Here is a 14931-nt window from a genome sequence, read left to right as displayed (position 1 = left end):
GTCTCAAGTTATCTGTTTTTGTTTTTATTTGTACACCCCCCCCCTTGATGTTTCCCTCGATGTTTCCCTTGATGTTTTATATAGTGAACAAATATTATAGGCCTATTATAACACAATATCTGATAGAAGCTAACAAAATATTCTGGCTTGGTATGCATGTCCCGGAAATGTTTCCATCTGTTGCCCACTTGTCTATGAAGCTGAATAGCCCTGCTCTAGAGATTAGGTTTTGTAGTGGTCTGCAGAGGTGTTTAAAGTGCTAGAAGTCAGAACTGTGTGAAATGTGTTTTATGTATGGGATTTTACGTATTTATGAGCAGGGGTTTTAAAATGTTTTGATGCCAAGGACCCCCAAATTTGATGATCCCATTACGAAGGACCCCTGTTTGAGAAAAATAGGAAACATAAAGACATGTTGTATGCAAAATTAGTAATTGGCTTTCATAAGTGCAATTGAACTTAAGCAAAATCAATTATTATAATGATATATGCTGAACATTTACTTTTTATTAAGTTGACAGTGTGTCTATTATAGTTATGCAAGATGTTTAAACCTGAAGAGAAAATATTTCAATTAAATTCAAATTTTCACAAAAAATATTTTAGTGAATAGTGAAGTACATTTCTTAAAACATTTCTTATTTGTTTCATAATATATGAAATTCTATGCACACTGTAAAATCTAATTAGCTGATCTTACTTGGATGTTTAAAGGCAATGGGTTTTAGGGCTGCTACTAATGATTATTTTGATAATCAACTAATCTAACGATTATTAGAATGATTATTCGACTATTCGGGTGATTATTGCAATGATTAGTCATTAGTTCTTAACCGACTATTCAGCTTGTGCCTCGACTTAAAGGTTGTATTAAACTTTCTTGCTAACAATAAAGAGGACAAAATCATCTTTTAAAAATATCTCTAAATGTAAATGTGTCTTGAATATTTGTGTATTTTATATTTGTGTATTTTTCTCACTTTTTGCACTGGCAGAAGTACTGCACCGCTAACAATTAAAAAAAAAAAAAAAAAAAAAAAGAAATTCTTCTGCAGTATAGCTCCTAAAGTAAATGTATGTTTAGAAACTTATATTGGAAAACAAACCAAAAAAGACAAGTGTATAATGGCTAAGACTACACTCTCTCACCTTTTTAGTCACATAGATTCATCTTTAACTCACAAAAAACAAACTTTCTCCTCTTAATAGAGCTGCGTATTGCCGATTTTCTTCACGATAAGATACGCACTGTGATGCACATATTATGATTCACTACGTTGCGAGCCATCATGTTATAATCTAACTGCAGCAAGCGTGCACGAGTGATGAGTGTCTCCGCGCGAGACTCATTTAAGCAGCTCTGACCGCGCAGAGAAATGTCAGTTTCAGCCTGCTTCCTTATTTGAACTAGTGCCCGACCGATTTATCGATATTAGCCTATCACAGATATTTCGGTATCTGTGTATATGTTTTCTGATATGTGCAGATATGAAAACTTTTTTTTTTTTCAGAACATATAATGCAGAAAACAATGCTTGGGGTGATTTAGAATAGGTGTCATAATGTAGTTTGTCCAGCAGAGCACGCTAATGGTGGTTCTTCAGACGGTGCGGAGGTAAGCGGTCTTCACGATAAGTTGCTAAAAAGTTTGTGAAATACATACTGGAAAGTTAATAAACAATGACCCCATCATTTTCCCTTTTCAATATAACAAATATAAAGTTAACATGTCTCTGACAACCATGTCACTCATGTTTATCACATCTGTTTGCTATTTTAGCCAGCTATAGTTTGTTAGTGCAGTCAGTAACTTATCAGATTGAAAGGTAAGCATCAGAGCAACTTTTTGCAGATCGGCTGACAATGGTGTGGTGGTGGATTGTGTCTGTTGAGTGTTGATTTCATGCTATGTTGTTACCTAGTTGGTGTGAGATAAATGAATAACGCCCATTTTTACTCTCCGTGACAACGTGCTTATAGCTAACTAGCTAACCATATAGCTACTTTCATTGCTTGTCAGCTGAGTGGAAGCTAATGTGTAAACTAGGGATGCACCGATACCACTTTTTCTCTTCCAATTCCGATATCAGAAATCTCAGTATCGGCCGATTCCGATCCTGATCCGATACCAGTGTTGTTTTTTTGCATAATCAGTTTAGAATATCTTTACATTATTGTGTGGAACTAATTGGATGTACTCTTTAATATGTAAAGGAACACAAACCTCTAACTACACATTATTTCAATATAAATATATTGCCTATTAAGAAAAACTTTATTGTTAACTAGTATACTGGATAATGTAGCAGCAAAATTAACAATAATTCCATTATAAGTCTTCAATAGAAAATAAACCCTTTTTTCACCTCCAGTGCCATTCTAAATGCATATTATAAGTCTGAACCGACCTTTTGAGCATCTACATCTGAGGTGTTGTTCGTGAATAGCGCTCAAATATTGCGCACTGTGTGAAGGCTAAAAATAACCGCGAGTGTGTGTGTAAACCATTCACTGACTTGCTGGGGCTGCGCGTGCATTTTATATATTTACTTAATAAACACAGCCTTTTGTGATTCACAGAGCTATTGCACGTCTTCAGGTGGCTTTAAATAAAATGCACAAGTCATATGAACTACTTTAATGGTGTTTTAATGGTTCTTTTATGTCATTTTTGGAGCTTGACAGTAACGAACATGACTAACACACAGTATCGGATTTGTATCGGGGTCGTCGAACCGATACCCGATCCGTCTAAAAGCTTCAGTATCGGAGCCGATACCGATACAAAAAAAAACTTAGCGACTCCTTCGTGCCAGTTGAATAAAACAATGCAAAAATAAACATTTCACAATGAAAATTAGTCAGAGATATCAAATAAAATCAAATCAAATCACTTTGTCACACAGCCACATACACAAGTGCAATGGTGTGTGAAATTCTTGGGTGCAGTTCTGATCAACATAGCAGTCGTGACAGTGATGAGACATATACCAATTTACAATAACATCAAATTAACACAACACAATTTAAACATCTGTTATACACATAATTACACTCAACAATATACAAATAATAACATACACTGTACAGTATACAATACGCTGTTTTTTTTGTTTTTGTTTTTACTATATGGATACACATTCAATAAAAATTAAAAAAAATATATAAAAAAAAAATTCATACACTAAAAGTTGTTAATGTAAAATTATTATTGTTTCGTGAATAATGATTTATTTAACATCAAGGCTATTTTTCCAGATATTATGCATTTATGATGCGAGCATCTACCAGTGACTCCGCAACATCTGCGCAACGGATGGCATGAAACAAATAATGTTCAGCGGAAATTCCAAAGATCGCGATGCATGTATTTGGACTAGGCCTATATCATGTTATTAATAAAACAACAGGATTAGCAACTCTTTGCAGGTGCATTTTTTGCCATCATATTTTGATTTTCGGTGGCATATTTGCCAGAGCCCCCGTTAATTTCCGACCCTGGATGAAACACTAGAGATGAGAGATGTATCAGGTGATTAAGTGTCTCTCTTCACCATGCAGCTGGTACACAAAGCCTTTTTTCTATTTCTGCCTTTCTTGTCAAATGTGCTGCATTATGAATAATGATGGAGCGCCAAAATATGAAAGTCGTCAGAACTATAGATCGCTCCAACGTCACGCGCTTGCAGTGGTAACAGCTTTGTTGATTATGAGCAAGAGCGTTAGTTTTATCTCTTCGCTCACTAATGGAGATGCAGTATAACGCCATTTGAATGTCGAATTAACAGGTTTAGAAATGTTTATACGTCTGTAACATCTTAAGTTCAGTAACTGTGGGACAAAGTGCTCCCTCACTGCGCGCGCTCACACTAAACTCAACAACTGCTGAACGCGCTGCTAACAGCTTCACGAGCGAGAGATGGAGATCTTCTGAAATTACAGTTTGATACAAAAACAAGTTTGATTTGATTTGTTCATCTGGATCTATTGGTTGAATAATTCGCAGCTGCACTGTGAAGTGAATAAAAGTGTGTGGGAATTTCCCTATGCTATGCATGTGGAGCTTGCGGGAATTATTAAAATTGTGCGCAATACCCGCAATCCCGTGCCGAATTTCAGGCCCTGGACCAATCTATCAGCTTTCCTTTTTGTGTAAAATATGTTCTTTTGCAATGCTCTCAGATTGTAGGAAAATATAAGTTGTTTTGTTTGCCTTCAGAAATTCCAAGAGATGACTGTAGTTTAATTAGTAGGCGCCTGATGAAAGGAATCTGTAAAGACCAATTTATTCACACTGTAAGAATATTTAAATTTATAAAAATTAGGTGTTAATTTTTCCCCACAGATGTTACTGTTGTTAATATCATAATTTTCATCTGCATCCGAACCTCAAAATCAACGCTATACTGTCAAATGTGCATTTCAATGCACAAAATATGCAATATTACTAGTAATTGCATGAGTGCTACCAAAGAAGGTGCTGGTGCCACATTTTCAACCGGTCCTTTAAGGGCACAAATAAACCCTGATGTGGCCCGGTCTGAAATTGAGTGCAGGAGTCTGTTCTGAATGTTTCGCATCATCTCATAAACAATTTCCATTACTCTCTGTTGGTGGCCAGATGAACGACCTGGTGTATATTTGTTCTTTTAAATAGATCAACTGATAGAAAACCCTTTTTCAACCAATAGGGACAGAATAAGAAGTAACAGATCAAATGAAGTCAAATCAAATCAAGGTTTATTTAGCAAATGCAGAATACAGCATGTAGCTGAAATTGTGGGCAATAAAATGTTAATTCTGCATGCTCCAAATAAAATAGAAATAGACATCACAAAAGCTAGGAAAGGAAAGCCAGAGAAATGAAAATGACTGTGTATATAAAAACAGCTAGTGAAAGATGCCACATGTAATACAAATAAAACTGATTTTTTCAAACTTAGGCTACTTTTCCTGTGACATGACCTTTTAAAAAGTGTGAACACTGACCTGAAGCTTCCACAGAGTGGCTGATGATCATAAATATCACGGAGATTGTAAAGTGTGATATGTGCCGTTCACTGTAATTTCTGATAAACTGTTGACATTTCTACTGACTGTTCTGATCCCGGAGACAGTCACATCCTTGTGTGTGTGTGTGTGTGTGTGTACATAATAATACCCCTCAACACTTGCATCCATGCATCACATAGACACACTTACAGTGATACTGGTGCACATCTGACATTTTGAGGCTTCATTTGACAGATGAGGTGGGGTGTGGGGTGGGGCCGGTGATATTTCATGCAGCCAAAATGTTATTCATTATGGCAGAGGGGCACAGGAGAGGGTACAGTGGGTGCTGCCTGTGTGTGGCACAACCCATCGGTCTCTCTTCCCCCCTCTCTCTCTCTCTCTCTCTCTCTCTCTCTCTCTCACTCTGGGTGAGATGGCAGCAGCTTCACCCTGAGGCATCCGAGATATCCCTGCCTGCTTTCCCCTGATAAGACAAACCTACACCACTTACCTTTCCCTCTCCTCTCCCTCCCCTCTCCTCTCTCTCTCTCTCTTCTCCAACCTTTGATTTTGAGGTGGGGGAAGAGTGCTGTAATCTTTAGGGAACTTTGCGGAAGTGCAGTAGGAAAGACCTGTGGTATTTGCTTTCACGCAGAATTCTGCAGTCACTATAAGAGATTTCGAATTTTAGCTCGGGTCGGGTCAAAATCAAAAGTAACAGTCTGGTGTGGCCACCAACTGCATTAAGTACTGCAGTGCATCTCCTCTTTATGGACTGCACCAGATTTGCCAGTTCTTGCTGTGAGATGTTACACCACTCTTCCACCAAGGCACTTACAAGTTCCCGGACATTTCTGGGGGAAATGGCCCTAGCCCTCACCCTCTGATCCAATAGGTCCCAGACGTGCTCAATGGGATTGAGATCCGGGCTCTTTGCTGGCCATGGCAGAACACTAACATACCTGTCTTGCAGGAAATCGCACACAGAACGAGCAGTATGGCTGGTGGCATTGTCATGCTGGAGGGTCATGTCAGGATGAGCCTGCAGGAAGGGTACCACATGAGGGAGGATGATGTCTTCACTGTAACTCACAGCATTGAGATTGCCTGCAATGACAACAAGCTCTGTCTAATGATGCTGTGAAACACCACCACAGACCATGACAGACCCTCCACCTCCAAATCGATCCCGCTCCAGAATACAGGCCTCGGTGTAACGCTCATTCCTTTGACGATAAACGTGAGATCGACCATCACACCTGGTGAGACAAAACAAATAATGTTCTGCGAAAATTCCAAAGAAGATCGCGATGCATGTATTTGGACTAGGCCTACAGGTGCATCTCAATAAATTAGAATGTCGTGGAAAAGTTCATTTATTTCAGTAATTCAACTCAAATTGTGAAACTCGTGTATTAAATAAATTCAATGCACACAGACTGAAGTAGTTTAAGTCTTTGGTTCTTTTAATTGTGATGATTTTGGCTCACATTTAACAAAAACCTACCAATTCACTATCTCAAAAAATTAGAATACATCATAAGACCAATAAAAAAAACATTTTTAGTGAATTGTTGGCCTTCTGGAAAGTATGTTCATTTACTGTATATGTACTCAATACTTGGTAGGGGCTCCTTTTGCTTTAATTACTGCCTCAATTCGGCGTGGCATGGAGGTGATCAGTTTGTGGCACTGCTGAGGTGGTATGGAAGCCCAGGTTTCTTTGACAGTGGCCTTCAGCTCATCTGCATTTTTTGGTCTCTTGTTTCTCATTTTCCTCTTGACAATACCCCATAGATTCTCTATGGGGTTCAGGTCTGGTGAGTTTGCTGGCCAGTCAAGCACACCAACACCATGGTCATTTAACCAACTTTTGGTGCTTTTGTCAGTGTGGGCAGGTGCCAAATCCTGCTGGAAAATGAAATCAGCATCTTTAAAAAGCTGGTCAGCAGAAGGACGCATGAAGTGCTCCAAAATTTCTTGGTAAACGGGTGCAGTGACTTTGGTTTTCAAAAAACACAATGGACCAACACCAGCAGATGACATTGCACCCCAAATCATCACAGACTGTGGAAACTTAACACTGGACTTCAAGCAACTTGGGCTATGAGCTTCTCCACCCTTCCTCCAGACTCTAGGACCTTGGTTTCCAAATGAAATACAAAACTTGCTCTCATCTGAAAAGAGGACTTTGGACCACTGGGCAACAGTCCAGTTCTTCTTCTCCTTAGCCCAGGTAAGACACCTCTGATGTTGTCCGTGGTTCAGGAGTGGCTTAACAAGAGGAATACGACAACTGTAGCCAAATTCCTTGACACGTCTGTGTGTGGTGGCTTTTGATGCCTTGACCCCAGCCTCAGTCCATTCCTTGTGAAGTTCACCCAAATTCTTGAATCGAATTTGCTTGACAATCCTCATAAGGCTGCGGTTCTCTCGGTTGGTTGTGCATCTTTTTCTTCCACACTTTTTCCTTCCACTCAACTTTCTGTTAACATGCTTGGATACAGCACTCTGTGAACAGCCAGCTTCTTTGGCAATGAATGTTTGTGGCTTACCCTCCTTGTGAAGGGTGTCAATGATTGTCTTCTGGACAACTGTCAGATCAGCAGTCTTCCCCATGATTGTGTAGCCTAGTGAACCAAACTGAGAGACCATTTTGAAGGCTCAGGAAACCTTTGCAGGTGTTTTGAGTTGATTAGCTGATTGGCATGTCACCATATTCTAATTTTTTGAGATAGTGAATTGGTGGGTTTTTGTTAAATGTGAGCCAAAATCATCACAATTAAAAGAACCAAAGACTTAAACTACTTCAGTCTGTGTGCATTGAATTTATTTAATACACAAGTTTCACAATTTGAGTTGAATTACTGAAATAAATGAACTTTTCCACGACATTCTAATTTATTGAGATGCACCTGTATATCATGTTATTAATAAAACAACAGGATTCTTTGCAGGTGCTCTCGCCACACCCCCTTTAGACAGTAGTACCTTTTGATTTATATTTTTTGTTATGTTTGTTACATTTGTTATGTCTGTTTTGTACAGAAATGTCTGTGTGTCTCTGTGTGTCTCTGTGTGTCTCTGTGTGTCTCTGTGTGTGTCTGTGTGTAACTGTGTGTAACTGTGTGTAACTGTGTGTGTCTGTGTGTGTCTGTGTGTAACTGTTTGTATGTGTGTGTGCATGTTTGTAAACAAGATGCAGTCCCAGTGAGAGACAAAAAAAGTGTGTAAGAGAGAATAGGAAAAAGGCTAAATGTAAATGGTGTTTATAAGAAAAAATATAATTCATAAATGTACAAAAACCTTTACATAATATCATGTGTAATGCCACAATTGATGCCCGGGTCAATATTGACCTGCAAACGATGTAACAGTTTTTTGTTTTTTTAAAAAAAATGGTTATCTCTTAAACAATTTTATAAAAAAATCTGAAAAATATTTATGTATTTATTATGTGTATTTTGATAGTCTTGAAAAAGTCACAAAGTTTGGTTACCATACTAAAAACTATGTGATATTTAAAAAATATCTTCTACCTCTCCTGGGTCAAAAATGACCAGAACACAATAAGAGGGTTAAAAATAGGTGGCACACCAATATATCAGGCAGGGCGATTAATTGCCATGCTTGAATGAGTTTTGAGTAAATATTGTGTGAAATTCACATTTTAGATTTACATTAGGCCTATTTGTTTAGCAGATTCTTTCAACAAAAATGATTTACAAATGAGGAAAACAAAAACACAAATCATTTATCCTAATGAGGGAGAAACATGAGAAGTGTCACAATACAAAGTTTCAGTTTTAATGAGTTAGTACATTAACAGTTGTGACAAGTGCTTATGACAGTGATAAAATAATTTCATTTCATTTTATTAAATGATAAATGCAATTTTATGTTGGCTTATGTCTCATTTGCTCATTTGAGGTTGTTAAATGACGGCATATCCCTCTTTTGAAGCCATCAGTCTGCATTATTTCAACTTCATTATTTAAAAGTTGTGTTTAATAGCAGAATTCTGTTGAAGAACTACATTGTTCATGGTCCAGCTGAGAAAGATTCACCAATCAGAGAATCACGGCCAACGAAGCGAGCCAAACAAACTTGACCACCACTACCCTGATGCACTGTGAATGACACAATAGAATCTCTCAAACGAATTGTGCATTTGCAAATATCTGCATATTTTGCAATACATTTTAAATGTATTGTTTCTATACTTAATCATATATTCAGCAACTTTAAATCAATAGTTTTTCATCATTTCTATTTCGACAACGTCATTCTCAAATGTAGTTCATTCCCTTTTAAAGACATTAAGTACACAGTCTTGTACCTTAGTCTTTTTTCAAATACCTTTTCACTTCAAATCCTAGTTTATAATTAGGTGGTTTACATAAGAGCTGGTTGGATTGGTTCATGACTCTTTTATGAAGAATTTAATGAAATCTCTGTGGACAAAATGATTGGGAAAAATACTTCCGGAACCTAGATGACTGAAAAAGTAGGCTGGCACTGTTGCACTATTGCTGTAGGCCTATATGGTTAATATTGGCATTATATTGGATATTCACCACCCTGCACCCTAGATCTCTGCATCAAGCATTGAACAATCCATATCAGTCGACTGCTGTGATTTTATTGTTTTGCTAATGTTTTGTTATTTTCCACTTCCATCTATGTAGCAGCAAATGTTTACTGACTTTATTTTTTTAATTTTTTTAAATCTTTTTATTAGGGAATCCAACAATTTGACAATCATTGTTACATAGCTTTTATGATTCCTCATTATAAACATAAGGAAGAAACAAAGAACAAAATAAATAAAATAAAAAACCAAACAAATCAAAGCATACAAAAAACTAGAAAAACAGTTCCCATTCCACCCTCCCCTCCTTAGGGACTCATACCACACTAATGGGACAGTCAATGCTACACACTTACTCAAACTATGCTCTCAAGATAATGGAGAAGGGGAAATCAAATCTTATCAAACTGATCCAGTTTGTTTACAAAAAGAAATGAATTTTTTCCAGATATAATAACCTTACCATTTCATCCAACCACAGTTTAACAGAAGGGACTTTGATGTTCTTCCAAAACTTTAGTTTTAGTTTCTTTGCAATAATAAGCCCATAGGACAACAACTGTTGTTGAGATTTTTTAAAAGAAGTGAGATTATCTGAGATTCCAAATATCACCACAAGTGGATCAGGCTCTAACTCAATATGTAACATTTCTGACAGAATTTGAAAAATATTAGTCCAGAATGGAAAATAACTATGCAGGAGAGTGGCTTCCTCTGTCTGACATTTATCACATATTGGGAAAAAGTCTGAAAAAATTATATGTAGCTTTGTTTTAGCGTAATGAAGTCCATGAATAATATTAAATTGAATAAGGCAGTGCCGAGAGTTAACGGAGCATTTATGAATGTTCTCTGGTGCATTAACCCATAGCTCGTCACTTATCTCCTTCCCTACTTGCTGCTCCCACTGTAATCTTATACCCTGTGTAGAAGGTGAAGTCGTGGATAGTAGTGATTATAGAGTAGAGAAATCAAGTGACTAACCCCATATCCAAGCCCTAAAAGTTCATCAGACTTAGCAGAACAAGCCTCATCAAGACAAGGCTAATGCTTTCTCACATAATCACTGATCTGCAAATATCGGAAAAAATTGTTTTTATGCAAACTGTATTGTGCCTGCAGCTGACTAAAGGAGGCAAAAGAACCATCTATGAATAGGTCACCAATAGTTTGAATACCCAAGTCTCTCCACTTTGTTAAAACAGAGTCCATAGTAGAAGGAATAAATAAGGGGTTCCCTCCAGTTGGGAAGAGGAAAGATAAGGACTTCATTACAAATTTTGTTTTGATCTGCTTCCAAGTGCGAATAGTACTATGGATTATACAATTATGATTATAGGCCAATCTTTGTAGGGGACAAGATCACCGCCCCAGTATCATATGGGCTACATGCTTCTCTTTCCAATTGGATCCAAGTGGAGTGTGTAAAGGTGGGATCTAACCACATTATGATAGTATGACGAGCACAAGCATAATAATAAAGAGAGAAGTTAGGGAGTGCCGATCCGCCTTCAGCTTTAGGTTTACAAAGGTGAGCTTTACTTATTCTATGGGCTTTATAATCCACAAAAAAGGAATAATGATTGAGTCCAGTTGCTTGGGAAAAAAAATTAGGTAAAAATATTGGGATGTTTTTAAAAAGATAAAGAATTTGAGGAAGAAAAATCATTTTAATAACATTAACCCTTCCTACCAAGGAAATAGGGAGGGATCTCCAAAACTGAATATTTTGCAATTTGGCCACTAGAGGGGGAAAGTTAACTTTGAATAATGACTAAAAATCCTTCGTAAACTCAATTCCTAAGTAAATTTATGATGTGTTATTTTAAAAGGGAAGTTTCGTAGAACAGAAAGATCTCGTACCTTTATAGGCATTAATTCGCTCTTAAACCAGTTTATCCTGTACCCTGAGAATGTACCAAAATGAGAGAGAATTTCTAAGATTTTTGCGATAGTAATCTGAGGTTAAGTAATAAAAAAACAGGATATCGGCAGCATACAATTAAATTTTATTTAATGTATTCTTTGTACTATATCCATGTATATTGGGCTCAAGTGCCAAAGCAAAGAGAAAGGGAGATAAAGAGCAACCCTGTCTGGAACCTCTATGTGGTTGAAACGTTGAAGAGAGCATCTTATTAGTAAGAATTCTTGCACAGGGCTTACGGTAAAGAATTTTTATCCACTTTTCAAAACTATCACCAATATAACATTTTCTCAAAACTGCAAACAAATAAGGCCACTCTAATTGGTCAAAAGCCTTCTCTGTATCAAGAGAAACAATAACCAGATCATCTGTATGTGTGTTGTGGGAGTGGATTATATTGAAAAGACGTCTAAGATTTGAAAAGGAGTGCCAATTTGGTATAAATCCTGTCTGATCAGGGTGAATAAGTTTATCAATTACAGACCTAAGCCTGATGGACAAAACTTTAGCCAAAATGTTTTGGTCACATGTCAGAAGTAAAATTGGCCTATAGCTACTTACTACTTCTGGATCTTTCCCCTTTTTAAGTAATACTGTTATGGTAGCCTCATTTAAAGTAGGAGGCAAAATGCCAAAAGTATTTGCATGAGTATACTTTTAAATAAATAAGGTGAGAAAAGATCACTGAATTCTTTGTAAAATTCGCTAGGGTACCCATCAGGGCCAGGGGCCTTTCCACACTTCATTGACCTAATTGTATCTTGTATTTCTGAAACTGAAAGTTCAGCATTGAGGAAATCATGATCTTTCTGAACTAGAGTAGGAAGATCACAACTATCCAAGAAGTTTTTTTACAGCCAGGTCATTGATTAAGGCCCTGGAGGTGTATAATTCCTCATAAAACTGTTTGAATCTGCTATTAATATCCATATGAGACGTTAATATGACACCATTTTCTGACTTTGCTTATAGTATGATCACTTTCTAATTTCCTAATTTGTCTAGCCAATAATTTGAGGTTTTTCACCAAATTAATTTTTTTTTTTGTTGTGTAAATAAAAATCCCCTAGTTATACTATCCGAAAGTATCTGATTGTATTTAAATCTTAACGAAAGAATCTTCTTATAGATCTCTATGGATGGGTGCACCGCTTTTTCTTTATCCAATCTATTAATTTGTTGTTCCAGATCTGCCAACTCAGCCCTTTTTCTTTTCTTTCTAGCAGCCTGAAAAGAAATAATACAACCCCTGGTATATGCTTTCATGGTTTCCCACAATATTGAGGGGGATGTTCCAGGAAGATCATTCATCTCAAAGAAAAATAAATTTGTTCTCTTAAAAAATGACAAAATTGTGGTTCCTTTAAAAGCTGTGGGTCCAGTTTCCATATCCTGTCACAATGAGGCAAGTTAGCTAGATTTAAAGAGAATGAAAGAGGAGCATGATCTGAAATCACAATATCATGATACACAAACTTACTTGCAAGTGGCACCAATTTAGCATCAGCCAAGAAATAATAAATTCTAGTGTATACATTATGAACATTGGAATGAAAATAGTACGCTCTGTCTTGAGGGTAAAAAATTCTCCAAATATCAAACAAATTAGAATTATTACAATATTCTTTCATAAAAATGCTGGAATTAGAAGGTGGTGCTCTACAGGACGATGATATGTCCAGATACGGATCCAGAACTAAATTCAAGTCACCTGCAATGAGTAAATTAGTTTGCGAGATGTCAGGGATCTGAGCGAAAACATGTTTATAAAATGAAGGCGAGTCTGAGTTAGGACCATAAATATTAACCAGTGTTATGGGTAATGAATATAAATCTCCAATTATTATTAAATACCTTCCCTCCTTATCTGCGATAGTTGTCTTATGAATTAATGTTGTGCCCTTGCTGAAGAGTATGGCCACCCCTCTTGATCTAACTGCACACGTAGCATGATAAGTTTGACCAAGACATCTACCTCTTAGTTTGATGTATTCATTTTTATTTAGGTGCGTTTTTGAAGAAAAATTATGTCACTAGATAACATCTTTAGATATGTCAAAACCTTGCCCCTTTTAACTGGATGATTTAATCCTTTAACGTTCCAAGTAACCACAGTAAATTGTCTCCCCTTATCCAGCTGCGTTAGATTATCCTGCATGGCGTAGGCTCATACAATACGTTTATAAACTCCATCAATGTGAAATGTATGAACATATACTGAATATAAATGTCCCAGAACAACCCTCCCATTAACATACTCTTGCCTATACTAAGAGAAACCTTCAAAGTAAGGCGCGACCCCACTAAGGAAGTTACGGAAAAAACAAAACACAGAACTAACAGCAATAACAAGATACCGAGAAATAAACATTCACCATGCTAACTTCCCTCATTAAACCCTTCTAATAATAGAAGTTTAGAACAGCCCCACAAAAGGCATATATTGTGAAAATTGAAATTTTGAAAATCAACACTTATTGACAAAATATAGAAATACGAAAAGAGTTAAATAAATATCTGGGAGGACGATCCTACCCTATTTACTACAAAATGAACCAGAAGACGGTTTCAATAAAGATGAACATGTTTCAATTAAAGACAATCCGTAAATCTAAACATTTGACCGCTCTCCAGTTATTCATTACCCAGCTTGACAATCGGTAGTCCCCAGATCCTCAGCATCCTTTCGGCCCGTACCAAAGTGAAGCTTGGCAAACTCTTCGGCTTTCCTCACATCTGTGAACACCGTCTCTGTGCCATTAAAATTCACTCTCAACTTCGCTGGAAAAACTGTCCCATACCGCACCCCTGGCTTGTCCCAAAGTAATGCTCTGGCTCTGTTGAACGCAGCTCTGCGCTTTGCCACCTCAGGAGTGAAGTCCGGGAAAACACGGATCTTCTGACCATTATAAGTAAGATCCTTTCGATCAGCAACTGTCTTGAGGACTGTTGTCACATCCCGAAAATAATGAAGTCACACTATAAGTGATCGCAGCGGCTTGGTGTCATCCGGACGCTTAACGCAAAGCCCTGTGGGCACGATCCACTAACGGGCAATCTTCTAGTGACAACGCTTCTTTCCAGAGTTATGAAACAAATGCGTTCATCTCTTTGCCCTTCTCAGTCCCTTCTTTCAATCTGGCTATTCGCACATTTTGTCTTCTAGATCGCCCCTCTAGATCCATGCACTTGTCTGTAAGAAGACTCACTTCAGCACATAAGCGTTTCACCTCCGATTGAAGCTTGGTTATGGCATCCGAAGAGTGAGTTGCTGAGTGTTCTAGGTCGGCAAGAGTAGAACCATTTTGCGCGGTCGTAGTTTGCAAGGTCAAAATGGCAACCTGAGTTTCAGATTTGAGAGCAGATATTTCACCTCTGATAGTTGCGGCCATCTCTTCAATATGAGTGTCAATTGTCT

General features: G+C 37.3%; 1 protein-coding gene across 1 annotated transcript in view; it reads left to right on the top strand.

Moving 5' to 3' along the window:
* Window positions 1-14931, top strand: part of LOC127418497 (transmembrane protein 132C-like) — a 348303-nt gene that overhangs the window by 11498 nt on the left and 321874 nt on the right. The window lies entirely within an intron of this gene.

Source organism: Myxocyprinus asiaticus, chromosome 3 (genome assembly GCF_019703515.2).
Source record: "Myxocyprinus asiaticus isolate MX2 ecotype Aquarium Trade chromosome 3, UBuf_Myxa_2, whole genome shotgun sequence".
NCBI lineage: Eukaryota > Metazoa > Chordata > Actinopteri > Cypriniformes > Catostomidae > Myxocyprinus > Myxocyprinus asiaticus.
The sequence above is the reverse complement of the archived record's forward strand: the minus strand, read 5'-3'. Positions and strand labels throughout refer to the sequence as shown.